This window comes from Bidens hawaiensis, unplaced genomic scaffold, assembly GCF_021521415.1.
Source record: "Bidens hawaiensis isolate Kalapana, Puna unplaced genomic scaffold, B.hawaiensis_p1.1 tig00052270_1, whole genome shotgun sequence".
Taxonomy (NCBI): domain Eukaryota; kingdom Viridiplantae; phylum Streptophyta; class Magnoliopsida; order Asterales; family Asteraceae; genus Bidens; species Bidens hawaiensis.
This window is the reverse complement of record NW_027499390.1, coordinates 20,903-35,111: the sequence shown is the minus strand read 5'-3', so window position 1 is coordinate 35,111 and position 14,209 is coordinate 20,903. Positions and strand designations below refer to the sequence as shown.

Below are 14,209 nucleotides of genomic sequence, written 5' to 3'. Positions count from 1 at the left end.
GGGTATGATATAAAGTTTATATGTTCCTTTTGAGTTGTACCACTTTGGACATGACAGATGTTAGAACTTTAAAAGAATGCCCAAGCTCAAATATCATTAACGTGTTTTGATCATATTGAGTGCCAATGAAACGAGAACTTGACAGTTAAACATGTTCGAGTGCGTGTAATCTAATTATGGATTCAGGGAAGTCTCCACCTAGGTAACAAAATGAGGTTGTGAGAAAGTAGTGGCAAAACAAGTTAAAACATATTGATTTTACCTACACCCTTTCAAACAAATACATACCCTCACGTCGAAGATTGGTCACAAAAATCTCCAATCACTCTGACGTGACTCACTATACTTTGTTTTCAGATATGCAACTTGTTTAAAGCGTTTGAACTTGGGCCTCTGATCACCAATCCGGAACTTGTACGCACAAGCTGCTACAAATTTTATATGTAAAACATATCAATATTTATACAAATGTTTATAACATACAAAACTGCATATAATTCGAATACAAAAAAATGTTACATATTAATGCGAATTTTATAATCCACATGTTTAAAATTCTGTTACTTGGCGCCTCTTAATGCCAACCGTTAATTCTTCCCTCTTTCTCTCAAATCCTTAACTTTCTCTTTCTTAGGGTTTCATATTTCTCCATGAAAACCAAACACAAATCTGTACGATGTTGTTTCATGGAACCCGAACACCATGAGTTACATTCGTCTTCCATCAACCACCATAATCTCCAAACCCACACCTTCCACGTTTCCCAACAAATCAAAAGACTCATGGTGGACTCAAATCTTCGATCCGGGCGGTCAATTCATCACCCGATGGAACCACATGTTCTTGATCACCTGCCTCAACGCTCTCTTCGTTGACCCGCTTTATTTTCTTGTTCCCGAGATCGCTAAGCGTAAGTATTGTATGCGTTCGGATTATGAGTTTGCTGCGATTATTACGGTTTGGCGGTCGTTGATTGATGTGATATCGTTTATTCATATTTTTATTAAGTTCCGTACGGCTTATGTGGCACCGAATTCTAGGGTTTTTGGGAGGGGGGATTTGGTTATGGATCCGCGGAAGATTGCTCTTCGGTATTTGAGGACGGGTTTTGCCGTTGATTTAGCTGCCGCTCTTCCATTGCCTCAGGTATATTCAAGATTATTATTTTTGGTGCGATTGGTTCGGTTTTTACACGAATTTGTTCGGTTAGGGTTAGTTATTTGGAACATCATTTCTGTGCTTTGGTTTCTATTAGATTTTATATTAACATTTAACAATCATACAAATTTTATTTATTTGTGTGTTGCAGCTTTTCATTTGGTTTGTTATACCAGCTGTTACGACAGCTGCTCACGCGAACCATTCGATTTCTCTGGTTATCATCATTCAATATATTCCAAGAATGTTTGTCATATTTCCTTTGAACCAACGCATTACAAAAACGACTGGTGTGATTGCCAAAACTGCTTGGGCGGGTGCTGCTTATTATATCATGCTCTACATGCTTGCTAGTCATGTAAGCAAACTCTGCTGTATAGTCTTTTCACAATGTATTAGTTACCTTGCTTCAATACACTAAAAGAACTTGGATAACTTTGGATGGTTGGATAACAGGTCAAAATGTTTTTTTTAGTATGGGTCGGGTTTGGTTGCCCCAAAACGCATTTATTTTTATAAAGAATCAACAGTAAATTTGTGTTAACTCATCATCATCGTACTCAGTATATCCCACCAATAGCAAAGCTATGGTAGGGTCTGAGGAGGGTAAGATGTAGACAGCCTTACCTCTACCCCATAGGGATAGAGAGGCTGCTTCCGGTGAGACCCCCGGCTCGATGGTAGTTTTGCATCAAGCCTTCGACATAAGGCACATAGCACTCAATCATCGGGACACCGGCTGATTGGTGTTAACTATATAAATAATTTCAAAGTTTATAGAATTACAGCAATGATGTAAGTTTGTTAAATAAAGCGAGTTTGTAGCGCACAAAATGTTTGCTTGTCACTAGGCATGTAAACGAACTGAAGGAACACAAACGGGGCGTGTTCGTGTTCGTTCATTTAACTTTAATCGAGCAAACAATTTATATTTAATCAAAACGAAATATAAATTTACAGGCCTAACGATTTAAATAAACACAAACTAACAAACTTAAACAAACGTAAACTAACAAACCTAAATGAACATAAACGAATGAACGAAACATATCTTCAAGCTCGTTCATTTAACTAAATGAACAAAAAGTTTTGTTCATGTTCATTCGATTATTATATGAACGAACTTCCCGCTAATGGTTCACTGATTGTTCAATAAGTTTACAGGCCTACAGGTCCGACCCATTTCTCCCGATGACCCCTGTCACCCGTTATTTATTTTGTTTTTCTATTGCCAGTGCAGGTTATTGGAGCTACTTGGTATCTACTGGCTATCGAACGACAATACTCATGTTGGAAAGAAGAATGTTTAAAGGAGGTAAACGTGGCGTACCCCTGCAACCGTGTGTATTTTGATTGTGACCATGTGGATGAACCGGGCCCTGATAAGTGGTTGGAACAAACTGAAGTTTTGAGCAATTGTAGTGCTGGTGGAATTAGCCCTATTAATTTTACATTAGGGATGTATGCTCCTGCTTTCGCTGAAGGAGTTACATCTGCAAAGTTCTTTGAAAAGTACTTCTTTTGCTTTTGGTTCGGCTTGAAAAGTCTAAGGTATGGTTTACTTGATCTGTTCATGTTCATTCGCTTAACTTTAAATCAACAAATGATCAAACACGAATAATTAAAGAACGAGGTTTACTTATCCGTGTTAATTCATTGAGAAAATGAATGTGTTCATGTTCATTAGTTAATGGTATAAATGAACAATTCACAAACGTAATGAACGATTATAACTGAACATAGATGAACGGATATAAATGAACATAACTAAGCAAACACCAATTAAAAGTAAACGTGAATATCAATCTGTTGGGCCTTAATAAAACTAGACTAAATTTTAATGAGCCTAATAATTTAAAAGAATACATAACCAAACAAACGCAAACAAGCGAACATAAATGAAAGGAAACTAACGAACATAAACAGACGTTCACGAACATAAATGAACGACACATGTGTTCTTGTTCATTCGTTTATCACACAATGACTATCAAAGTGCATGTTTAACTTCAATGTGAAACAGCCTCTTAAAGTATGCACATGGCACAAAATGTAAACTGTTTGATATTGGTATGCAGTTCGTACGGTCAAAATCTAGAGACGAGTACTAGTACGGGAGAAACACTCTTTGGCTGCACCGTCTGCCTTGGAGGCTTAGTTATATTCTGTTTGCTCATTGGAAATATGCAGGTACATACTAAATGTATCCTTGCTTCAAAAAAAGATAAAAAAAATCATATGTTTTTTTTCATTTTTTTATTAACTTTTTGGTGATCATTTGTGTTGTGAAGACATACCTACAATCTACAACAGCAAGACTGGAAGAGTGGAGGGTGAAAAGAAGAGACACTGAAGAATGGATGAGACACCGACAATTGCCACCCGATTTACAAGATAAAATTCGTAGATTTGTTCAATATAAATAGCTTGCTACAAGAGGAGTAGACGAAGAAGATATTCTTCGTGCTCTACCTTTGGATTTAAGACGACAAATTCAAAGGCATCTTTGCTTAGCCCTCGTTCGCCGTGTAAGTTTATTATCTTTTGTTCATTTAGTTAAACGAACGAACATGAACACATGTTTCGTTTTTTCATTTATGTTTGCGAACGTACGTTTAATTAAATTCGTTTATGTTCGTTTGTTTACGTTCCATTATGTTAGCTAGTTTACATTTGTTAATAAATTCATTTAATTTGTTAGGCTTGTTACAGTTTAGTCTAGTTGTAATAAGCTTTTAGGCCCAAAACATTGTTGTTTGCATTTACTTTTAATCGATTTTAGGCTTTTAGCTCAGTTATGTCCGTCCATCTATGTTCGTTCATGAATCCTTCATTTATACTGTTAACGAACGAGCAAAAATGAACATGAAAACATCCATTTTGTTAATGAACAGACACGAACAAGAAAACTTTATTCGATTGTTTTTCGGTTCAAGTTAAACAGACGAACACTAACATTTTAATTAGCTTTATTTTCATATTTTTAATTAGTATTTCTTTAACAGGTTCCTTTCTTTTCACAAATGGATGATGATCAACTCTTAGATGCAATATGTGAACACCTTGTTCAATCATTAAGCACAAAAGGTCAACATTTGGTTCGTGAAGGGGACCCGGTCAACGAGATGACTTTTGTGATACGTGGTCAACTCGAGAGTTCCACAACTAATGGAGGACGGTCTGGTTTTTTTAATTCAATTACCCTTAAACCTGGTGACTTTTGTGGTGAAGAGTTGTTGACTTGGGCTTTGACTCCCGAGTCAAACGTTAATCTTCCTTCCTCGACTCGAACCGTTAAAGCTTTAAATGAAGTTGAAGCGTTTGCACTTCGAGCCGAAGATTTAAGATTTGTGGCTAAACAGTTTAAACGACTTCATAGCAAGAAGCTGCAACACGCGTTCAGGTAATGGTTGGTAATATGGGACTGGTGGGGGCTGGTGGGGTAACGGGTCAAAATTGTTTAAGTGAAATAAAACGAAACTTAGTTTTGAAATTTAAATAAGGTTTTCGGTTTTTTTGGGTTCGTTTGGATTAAACCCGAAATTGGGTTTTCGATTTTTTGATTTTTCGCTTGAGTAATCCAAACTAACACATAGTGTGTGTGAGCGTTAAAATAAATTTTCTATTTACTTTTTTTAAAATGATAATTTTACCCCTACAACTAAAGGACATAATTTGTAATATCCATAAATCTTTTCTTTCTTTTACTCATTTTTTTGTTTTTTTTGTTCTTTCTATCCTTGTTATTTTATAACCTTTTTAATGTAAATTCAATAATTTGTTATCAACTTATTTAGTTTACAAAAATATATTTCTTTATAATTAATTCCTTTAACTTCAACAAGTACAAAATAACATCATTTATTTGAACTGTTGTAACACACTATGCCTTTTCCACCAACAAAAGTTAGATTCTGAGTTAACTTTTAAAGAATGACTATTTTATCCCTAGATCTAACGGACATAATTTGTAATTTTCAGAATTCCTTTCTTTTTCTATTTACTTTTCTTTCTTTTATATTTTTTATCACTTTTATTTTATAACTTTTTATAAATGTTGTATGTAATTTTCAACTTACTTATTTTACAAAATATATTTTTACAATTTATTTATTTTTGTTTTGTTTGATTAGGTAATTTAATTTTTCACACTTATTATTATTATTATCATTCACGTTTATTATAATGATTATAGTAATAAAAAACGGGGTTAAATTATAATTTTTAAAAGCGTAAACTAGTAAATTGGTTAAAGTGTAAATTTTGTAAAGTGCAAAAGAGTAATCTTACTTGATCCATGACCGTTTACAAAAGCTTTTAAACCACGAGGATGAAATCCATAACTTGGGCCAAAGCACACGGACCGTCCGTGTAATTTATTGAATTTGATCATAAAAACTCTATTATTAAAAAGTTAATATGAACTTCTTTAACATAGTGGTTTTATGTATTTGAGTTTGACCCGTTAGAAATAACACATAACCTGAATGGACTTAACGGGCTGATATTGGAATCAGGTACTACTCGCACCAGTGGAGGACATGGGGAGCATGTTTAATACAAGCTGCTTGGAGTAAACGTAAGCGGAAGAAACTGGCTGAAGAATTAGCTAGACAAGAAGGGTTGTTCGAAGATTATAATGACGAAGATAATGACCAAAATGCCTAGCATTTGGGAGCTTGAAGAAACACTAAGTGACCCCGGCAGATTACGGATAATCTGGGGGTTAAGTAGATGTTTTCCACGAGACCATCAGCGTCAATGTGATAAGGAGAATCATTTCCATTAGAAGTGGCTCTAGGCCTTTTCTTTACAAGTTTGGAATTGATCTACATGCAGCCTGTGTAATTGAGCTCCCTTCCATGTTCTTGGGATGGGGGTGTCATCGAGCCTTTCGAGCCGATATGCACCTGGTTCGGAATCTCGTTGTTTACTCAGTATGTAGTCTCCAACATTGAAGCTGCAGTTTCATTCGTGCTTTCCCCAACTGGGGTTCTACACGCATTAGCCTGCTTAGCGTTCATTACGCAACGAGGTGTGTGAGTTTCCCATCTCTGACAAATGCTTCGACGACGTCCTTCAAGGCTACGCATTCCTCCGTGGTGTGGCCTTTTGTCTTGTGGAAGTCACAGGATTTGCTTTGATCAGCGTTTGGACGCTGTCGGATTATTGGAGCCTCTGGCCATGGGAGCCTCTCGGTGGCGAATATCTCGGTGACGCTTTTGGTGAGTGGCGTCCATCTGGAGTTCCGGTTCGACAACTGCATGTTATCCTTTCCGCCTAACCGCTGGTGCGAGCCGGATGAGGTGCCAAAATTTACCCTTGACTGCCAAATACCAAGCTTCCTCTTTTTGTTTTGTCGGGCGGTAAGGACGTTGTTTTCTCTTGTATTTTGAGTGTAGAGGTTTGTGCTCTGGGGAAGATCTCTACCCAGTTGTTTTTCCGTTTCCGCGAAGCGTTTAGCTGCTGTCATGATGGCATCCCATGTGGATGGCATGCCGTCTTTACCCGTCAATGTGCGGATAAGCTCTGGGTATTCGGCGCCTTGGATGAAAGCTGCGCGAACAAGATCCTCGCTTATGGTACCCAGACTCAGCTTCTTTGAGTTGAAGCGAGTGATGAAGTCTAGCAAAGACTCATCTTCCTCTCGGATGCAGTTGAGGATCGTCCATTGCTCTTCGGTATACTTTCTTTGTTGACTGAAGTGTTGGCTGAACTTCTGTTGGAAGTCTGCCCAATCGTAGATGTGGTGGACCGGTAGACGGTCAAACCACGCTCTGGCTGCCCCAACAAGCGTCATTTGGAACATGTAACACCACATGGGTTCCGTCCAATTGCTGACGGTTGCCCCCGCTATGAATCTGTTCAAATGATCGTCTGGGTCAGATATACCATCATATGTGCCTATGTTGGACATTTGTTTGGCACTTTTCGGGGCAATTGCTTCCGCAATGTCCCTTGCAAATTTGGACGTTCCCGCATTTGCAACAGTTGGTCTAAAGGTTTTGGAGAAGTCCCGTGGGTTTCCCCCCGCGTTCCTTGGTTTGAAGGTTTCTCCAAAATTCCTTCTTGGTTGGAAGTCTGCTTGTTTACGCTTCCCTTTCGCCCTATGGCGCGGGTTTGCATCACTGTCAGATTCTTCCCAATCTTTATCATACTCGCACTCATTACTCATGTTGAGCTGTTGAGTGCTTCCGAATTCGTCAGCCTGTTGGAGTGAACGTAAGCGTTCATCCAACTCAGCTTGGAATTCCTTCTGACGTGCTTCCGCCCACGCTTTAACTTGATCAAGTGTTTGGCGGGGGAGCCTCGTCTGTTGTCTCTCCAACTGGGTATCGGTGAATCCCAGGGGAGGATTATTTACTGCACTTGCCCCGGCTTGGGTAACCGGGGTAGTGTTCGTAAATATTGTGTACTCGCCGGTGTTCCCCCCAGTAGCTGGGGTTGTGGTTACCGGAGTTTCTTGGTCACTCGCTGGCCTTGGCACCGGAGTAACCTTAACCATCTTTCCAGAGGTTTTGAAAAAACTGAGAAAATTAGTTCTAGCTTTTATGCACGGATGGCGCCAATGAAGAAACACTAAGTGACCCCGGCAGATTACGGATAATCTGGGGGTTAAGTAGATGTTTCCCACGAGGGTTAGGTCCGGCAAAGATGGTTATTCTTCTGATGACCTGCAAAACAGACACCGTGAGCTCGTCACTGAGAAGGGGGGTACCTCCTTGTGACCACCCTCCGGCGTGAGAATCAGACTAGATTGCTCTGAATATGTGTATATTAAGAGAAATAGCTAGAGCAGATATATGATGGTATAAGATATGATATAAGATATAAGATGATCCTACCGTTCCAAGGTGTTGGAGTATTTATAGCCGAAGGTAGGTTTCCAAGCAGGTACAACCAGCTGTATAATATTCCTTTTCTACCAACTGTGGGCTACGCACGTGCCATGCTGGTGGTTGGTGGGTAGGCAGCGGCTGATAGTGACATGGCCGGCCGTGTACTATTCCTTTTTCACCAACTGCAGGCTATGTACGTGCCACGACAAGGGTTGGTGAGTAGGCAGCGGCTGATAGTGACATTAAGTACTAGAGCGTGCTCCTCGTCGTACTGTTGTCAGTGAGCTGTCGCTGCTTTGGTCAGATCTTGTCTATTTTGTCCATACCTTGGCAGGTATGGTACAAAAGATCCTCCAGAAGCGTACGGACTGGCTCATTTGGGCGGGAGTATTCCCGGCTTGCTCATTCCTTCTTCAGGTGACATTACTGAATTATTGAGAGTTAGTGCCTTGTGCGTGTAGCCTTGCTATTAGTGCGGGTAGCCTCCGCTGATGGCTTGTATCCGCAGCTGCGGGAACAGGCGGGGTACTTCACCATTGGGAGGCTTTTCCTGCGGGAACAGCTGGCGTATGCGCGTAAGGTCTTCATCTCTCTGAGCATGGTGGGTCCTGCAGAACCAGTTGGTCTTTGCGCAGACGTCCCTCTTCAAGGTGAGTCTTACGGGTCCAACTGGGCTCTGCTGGGACCTACCTCTTCAGAGCTACTATTTTGGCCTCAAGATTTGCTGCAAATACCAGAAAAGGAATTAGCCACAAGGAAGGTGTTGTAGGTTCTTCTACTTCTTCCATGCCCAAATTGTTTAAGCCAGATGAGCCCGATTTCTCTTAAGTCAGTCGAAAGTCAACATGGGTCCGGTTTGGGTTGAAACGTTAATACTATATTCGATTTTTGTTTTAGTTTACTTAAAAGGCATATAGAATGAGATGTAGCCTTCAACTTTGTGAAATGAACATAAGATAACTTATCTTGTTTGATTTTATTTGTTTTTATAAATAAATTATTACAATTCACATATACACTCTTAAATACATAAGTTTTTGCACCGATTATAATTATTCGATCAATGAGTATGGGTCCACACCATGGCAACCAGATGCTAAGAAGAAACAATGTAGAAGTCTCGCAAGATATAAGACTGTCACCAAGAATGATGGCGTCATCGGTATAAGATAGGTGTGTTAATCCCATGATATTATATACCTGAGCTAGCAAGAAGCTTTTTTCATGAAGACATCAATAGCTTCCATTGCTAGGATAAACATATAGGATGAGATTGGGTCACCTTGTCTTGCTATTAAATTCCTAGTTGGTGTACCATTTACTAGAATTGAAGTACAGGTTGATGTGAGACACCCACGAGTCATAACTCTCCAACTTGAGGGAAAGTTAATGTGAAGCATAACACCACTGAAGAAATCTCGATTTAAGAAGTCGACAGCCTTCTCAAAGTCAACTTTAAAGAGCGTCGACTTTTTTTTTTTTTTTTTTTTTTAACCAAGAAACCGTTGCATCTGTTAATGGTCCCCCAAAGATATTCCAGTTAGAAATAAAAGCAAAGATGGATTCAAAGGAAGACACGGTCTACATTCAAAAATATAGAAATGCATTTTCTATATTGTTAAAGCATTTTCATCCATCGGTGTTTTCAATATAGAAATTAATGTAAATAAATATTTTAGAAAACTTTTGTCTACTGCTCTCTAGGTAAATTTGAACATAAAATGTGAATGAATATTAATCATAAGAAAATAATAAAAGGTACAAAAATATTATCTAAATGAACAAGTACTCATGCATGGTTAAATAAACGGAAATATTCTTTTGTCAAAAATATATTCATGTGTGGTTATTATGTAGTTGGTAACATCATATGGTAAAAAATGGAACTTATATATCTGCATCAACAAGTTTTCATAGTTTGATACATTTTGTAATCCAACATATGCAATGGCAATTGTTCACGGTTACAGATTCATACATGTTGCAACATATAATTAATATTAGACTACGTGCAACGGTTTAAATTAAAGACCAATGCAACTTAAAAGTGTCGCCTAAATAATTTGTAGCCGTTTTTGAATTTAATAATTGTGAAGTGGTTTTAACTTCTGATTTGTTAAAAGCCCCCCATCCCACACCCAACTGGCCGCCTTCTCTAACCCTTTCGTGCTTGTTAAGGCCTAGGCAAAGGAGGGTTTGACGCCCCCTCCTTGCGTAGTGGTTTTAACACCCGTGTTGCTTGATGTGAGATTGGTTGACGCTCAATAAAACCACTACACACGTCCTTAATACGATAAATAGTTTTCCAAAATAACTTAGTTTTCCAAAACAATGTGTTGCATCATGTATTCATGTATGTTGTATGATATGAGAGATGTTGATTTGTACGACATCATAATTAGAGTTCAAAAGATGCACGTAAAAGATGCTAACAACCGGACCGATTATTGTCAAGATCATCATCATCATCATCGTACTCAGTATATCCCACCAATAACAATGCTATGGTAGGGTCTGAGGAGGGTAAGATGTAGACAGTCTTACCTCTATCCCATAGGGATAGAGAGGCTGCTTCCGGTGAGACCCCCAGCTCGATAGTAGTTTTGCATCAAGCCTTGGACATAAGGCACAATATTTAAACATGCTTAATTGGCCATAAACATATAAAACTAAACCGAACCGCTTACTATCGTTTCAGGCCTAGTCATAACGTCAAATGCACACTGCTACAAACATGATCAATGAGCGAGTCTAATGTCACAGAAGACGACCCGCTAACCTTCATCACACCACACGCCCCATCCCCGACCTCTTTTACCCTCTTCCTCACCTGTCTCCCACCTTCTCCATCCATCAACTCGACCACCATCTTTGCCACCTCATCCGCCCCAACCACGCCTCGTGCCACCATACCCCTCGCCCACAACCGCAACCCCATCCCAATCTCCTCCACCACCATCCTCGCATTCAAATGTTACTCCGCCATTAACGGCATTGCTAGTATAGGCACGCCCACGCACATACTCTCAAACACTGAGTTCCACCCACAATGACTCAAAAACCCCGTCACGACCTCATGTTTCAAGATCTCCATCTGGTCCACCCATTCTGGCACAACCTTACCACGCCCCTTTACCCGCTCTTCAAACCCTGATCCGATTAACAGCAACTGCTTCGGTTTCACTACCCAAATGAAGCTTTTGTTCGACTTTTCCAACCCGACAGCGACTTCACGTAACTGCTCGGGGGACGCCTCTGCCTGACTCCCGAATGACACGTATAACACCGGCTCGTTCTTTGCTAGCTTAATGTCAAGCCACTGGATCCATGTTGGCTTCTCAATCATCTGTAGCATGGTTTGAAAGTTGTGAATGGAAAAATTAGTAAGCTTTTTATGTAGGTGTTTTAACTAGCTAGTGTGACAAATTGTTTTATAAAATGCTCAAATTAACTCACTCGAAATCAGCTTGCTTGTATACTAGTCAAGCCGTTTAGGAATGAGCAGAGACCGAACCAAGAGTTACTGCAGTTTGTTTAAGTTGTTTTAATTAAAGCCCAATTTTTTATTTTTAACAGCAAAATTTTACTTAAAATCAAAGCAAGGATTTAAACTCGCTAACTCATTTTTAAAGAAGCAAATACTATACCACTAGCTCATGGCTAAAAACTTAAATTTTAATTCAAACAAAAAACAATTCGAATTAAATAATATGTTTTAATATATATAATTAAATTATAAACTGTATTTATAAGTTTTCCATATTATATTATCACAGTATGTTATATTATGATATTATACTATATTATGTGCATTATTAGAAATATTATTAATATTTTGTCTTTGTATATATCACAAAATTAAAATACACAAGAGCCGGATCAACGATCCATATATGAACTGGCTCAATTTTTTCACGAATAAAGCTCGAGCCTTATATTTCAATTTTTTAAAATAAGCGAGTTGAGTTGAACCGAGATGACTCGAGCTTTTTAACAAGCCTACTTGAACTTATTGTGAGCCAAGCTCGAGCTCTACATTTCATACTTTTCAGTTCATTAAGATAAACAAACAAAGCCATACCAAGCTGGCTCATTAATTAACTTCAAGCAACCCGATCCCAACCCCAACCTGACTCAACTCGACTCGTTTATCACCAAAAATTAACGCATACCTTGATCGGAAACCCTTGAGACCCTACCGGTGCAGGCGCTTTAGCAACACAAAACAGTCCAACCAACCAAGCTTTCGGCCCATAGTTCCGGTTCCAATACTCATTAAACTCCGGTTCAAGCTCATAAAAACTATTAACCACCATACCACAACTCCTAGCCATCGCCTCCTGCTGCCTAACCAAAAACTCTAACACCGGGCCTTTCGGGTCCAACTCACTAAACGGCGGTTCAAAATCATTAGTCGTCCAGTTTATACCTCGGAAACCCGGGTACCATAAACGGATCATCGTCCCGACTCGACACCCGCAATGCGGCCTTAAACTGTGCCATAATATTACACATGGTCATTGCAAATATGTTGGTCCCATAAAATATTAGCCTTGGAATCTTGAACTTATCGGCAGAGTCTTGAGTCCATATTAAGAACCCATCGGATATTATGCACGTGACATTTGGGAGGGTCCGAATGAGGTTTTCGAACCCGGGTTGGAGGTGTTTGGTGGCTTCAACGAAATTAATGAAGGATGAAATGCATGGGAGTTTGTCGGTTATTTCTACGCCTGGTGGGACTCCTGGCATGTTATTCGGGAATGGGATGTCGATGACGGTGATGGAGTCGTTTTTTAACGTTGATTTGACGGAGGAGTAGTTGGCCGGAGTGGTGATGACGGTGACGGTGATGTGGCGGTCGGAGAGGATGCGGGAGAGGTAGAGGAGTGGGGTGGTATGGCCTTGTGCCATGAATGGGAATACGACAAAATGTGGTGGTGGAGATATCGTCATATTTTTTTTCCGGTGGCGGGTGGTGGTGGTTAGAGAGTGAATGTGTGATAATATATATAGAGGACAAAAGGGTTAGAGCATTTCCATTTGTTGCTCGCGTACCCATTATTCAGATGTAGCTCGGTTCGTGTTATATATAATTTATATAAATTATTATAAAATAAAATTTAATATTAATTAAATAATAGTTTTTTACTTATAAGTTATAATATAACAATCATTAAAAAAAATATTAGAAGTTATGAGCAATGTTTTTTAAATTTACTCATGAATGATAATTTCTTATTTCTCTTTCACTCACAATTACTTCATATAATATAAAGAACAAACTCACGTAAATATGAATGACCGAGGTAGTTTTATGTCTTCTTTTATAGGTAAAGGTTATATGTTCGAGTCTCGTAATTTTGAATCTTTTTTTGTGAGTGGGTTGGTTAATCATTACGTTTTTGTTATTCGAACGGGTTTGTCATACCTGGATGTCTGGTCTTAAAAGAAAGATATTATAGAGGGAGGTGTCGAAAGATTGTTAGAGATCAGGAAAGCATGTGATGGCCATGGGCACGTGAATGGTTGATGTTTTCCTTATAAGGTTAAAATTTTTTATTGTTATTGGTCTTATATAATTGTAAATGTGCAGTAAAGAGTATTTAATGTTGATAATTGATTCGTCTTTTGAGTTATGTTTATTTGACAACTTGGCATGTAGCTCTTTAGTTTGTTTGACTTTTAGGTTTCATAAAACAAGTAAACTTTTTTATTTTAAAAACCGTGTATATCTCTATAAATAATCAACACCGAACAAACAATAAAAAACACCCGTGGCGACCTCTGCAACCGGGTGAGAGTTTAATATAAAACCACATAAAAACATAATTACACAAATTTGACCATTAATTCTATCCATCCATACTTTGTCCTACTTTTAAACAGAAAAAAAAAATAATAATAATAATAGATTTAGTATCACCTATTATTTTCATTTCTCACTTTCCAAATACTCTAACATGTAATGATAACAATACCATGAATGCCTTTTTCTCAACCTCTCCGAGCTTGATGAACTTATGAAGATCAAGTACTAAATCTCTAACCGAGAACCCGAAAATGGGAGGAACTTTACACCAATGACTTATGTGGTCTCACACTACCGTTGCGGCCAAGCAGCCCGTAAATACGTGATCAACCGCTCCTTTCCTAATTTAAAAAAAAAAAACACACTCGCTATAAGAGACTAATATTTCTTCTTTCTAGCA

General features: G+C 38.7%; 2 pseudogenes across 2 annotated transcripts; one reads left to right on the top strand and one right to left on the bottom strand.

Annotated features, from left to right (window-relative positions):
• The first annotated feature begins 406 nt into the window (after window positions 1–406).
• Window positions 407–9,002, top strand: LOC143599502 (putative cyclic nucleotide-gated ion channel 16; annotated as a pseudogene). The gene is made up of 9 exons (XR_013147298.1): window positions 407–1,146; window positions 1,310–1,516; window positions 2,399–2,709; window positions 3,237–3,348; window positions 3,450–3,686; window positions 4,164–4,561; window positions 5,676–5,825; window positions 6,167–6,193; window positions 8,696–9,002. The product of XR_013147298.1 is annotated as a putative cyclic nucleotide-gated ion channel 16 (transcript).
• Window positions 9,003–10,701: 1,699 nt separating this feature from the next.
• On the bottom strand, window positions 10,702–12,953 carry LOC143599505 (UDP-glycosyltransferase 90A1-like; annotated as a pseudogene). The gene is made up of 2 exons (XR_013147299.1): window positions 12,170–12,953; window positions 10,702–11,343 (listed from the first exon to the last, which is right to left on the bottom strand). The product of XR_013147299.1 is annotated as a UDP-glycosyltransferase 90A1-like (transcript).
• Between the last annotated feature and the right edge of the window lie 1,256 nt (window positions 12,954–14,209).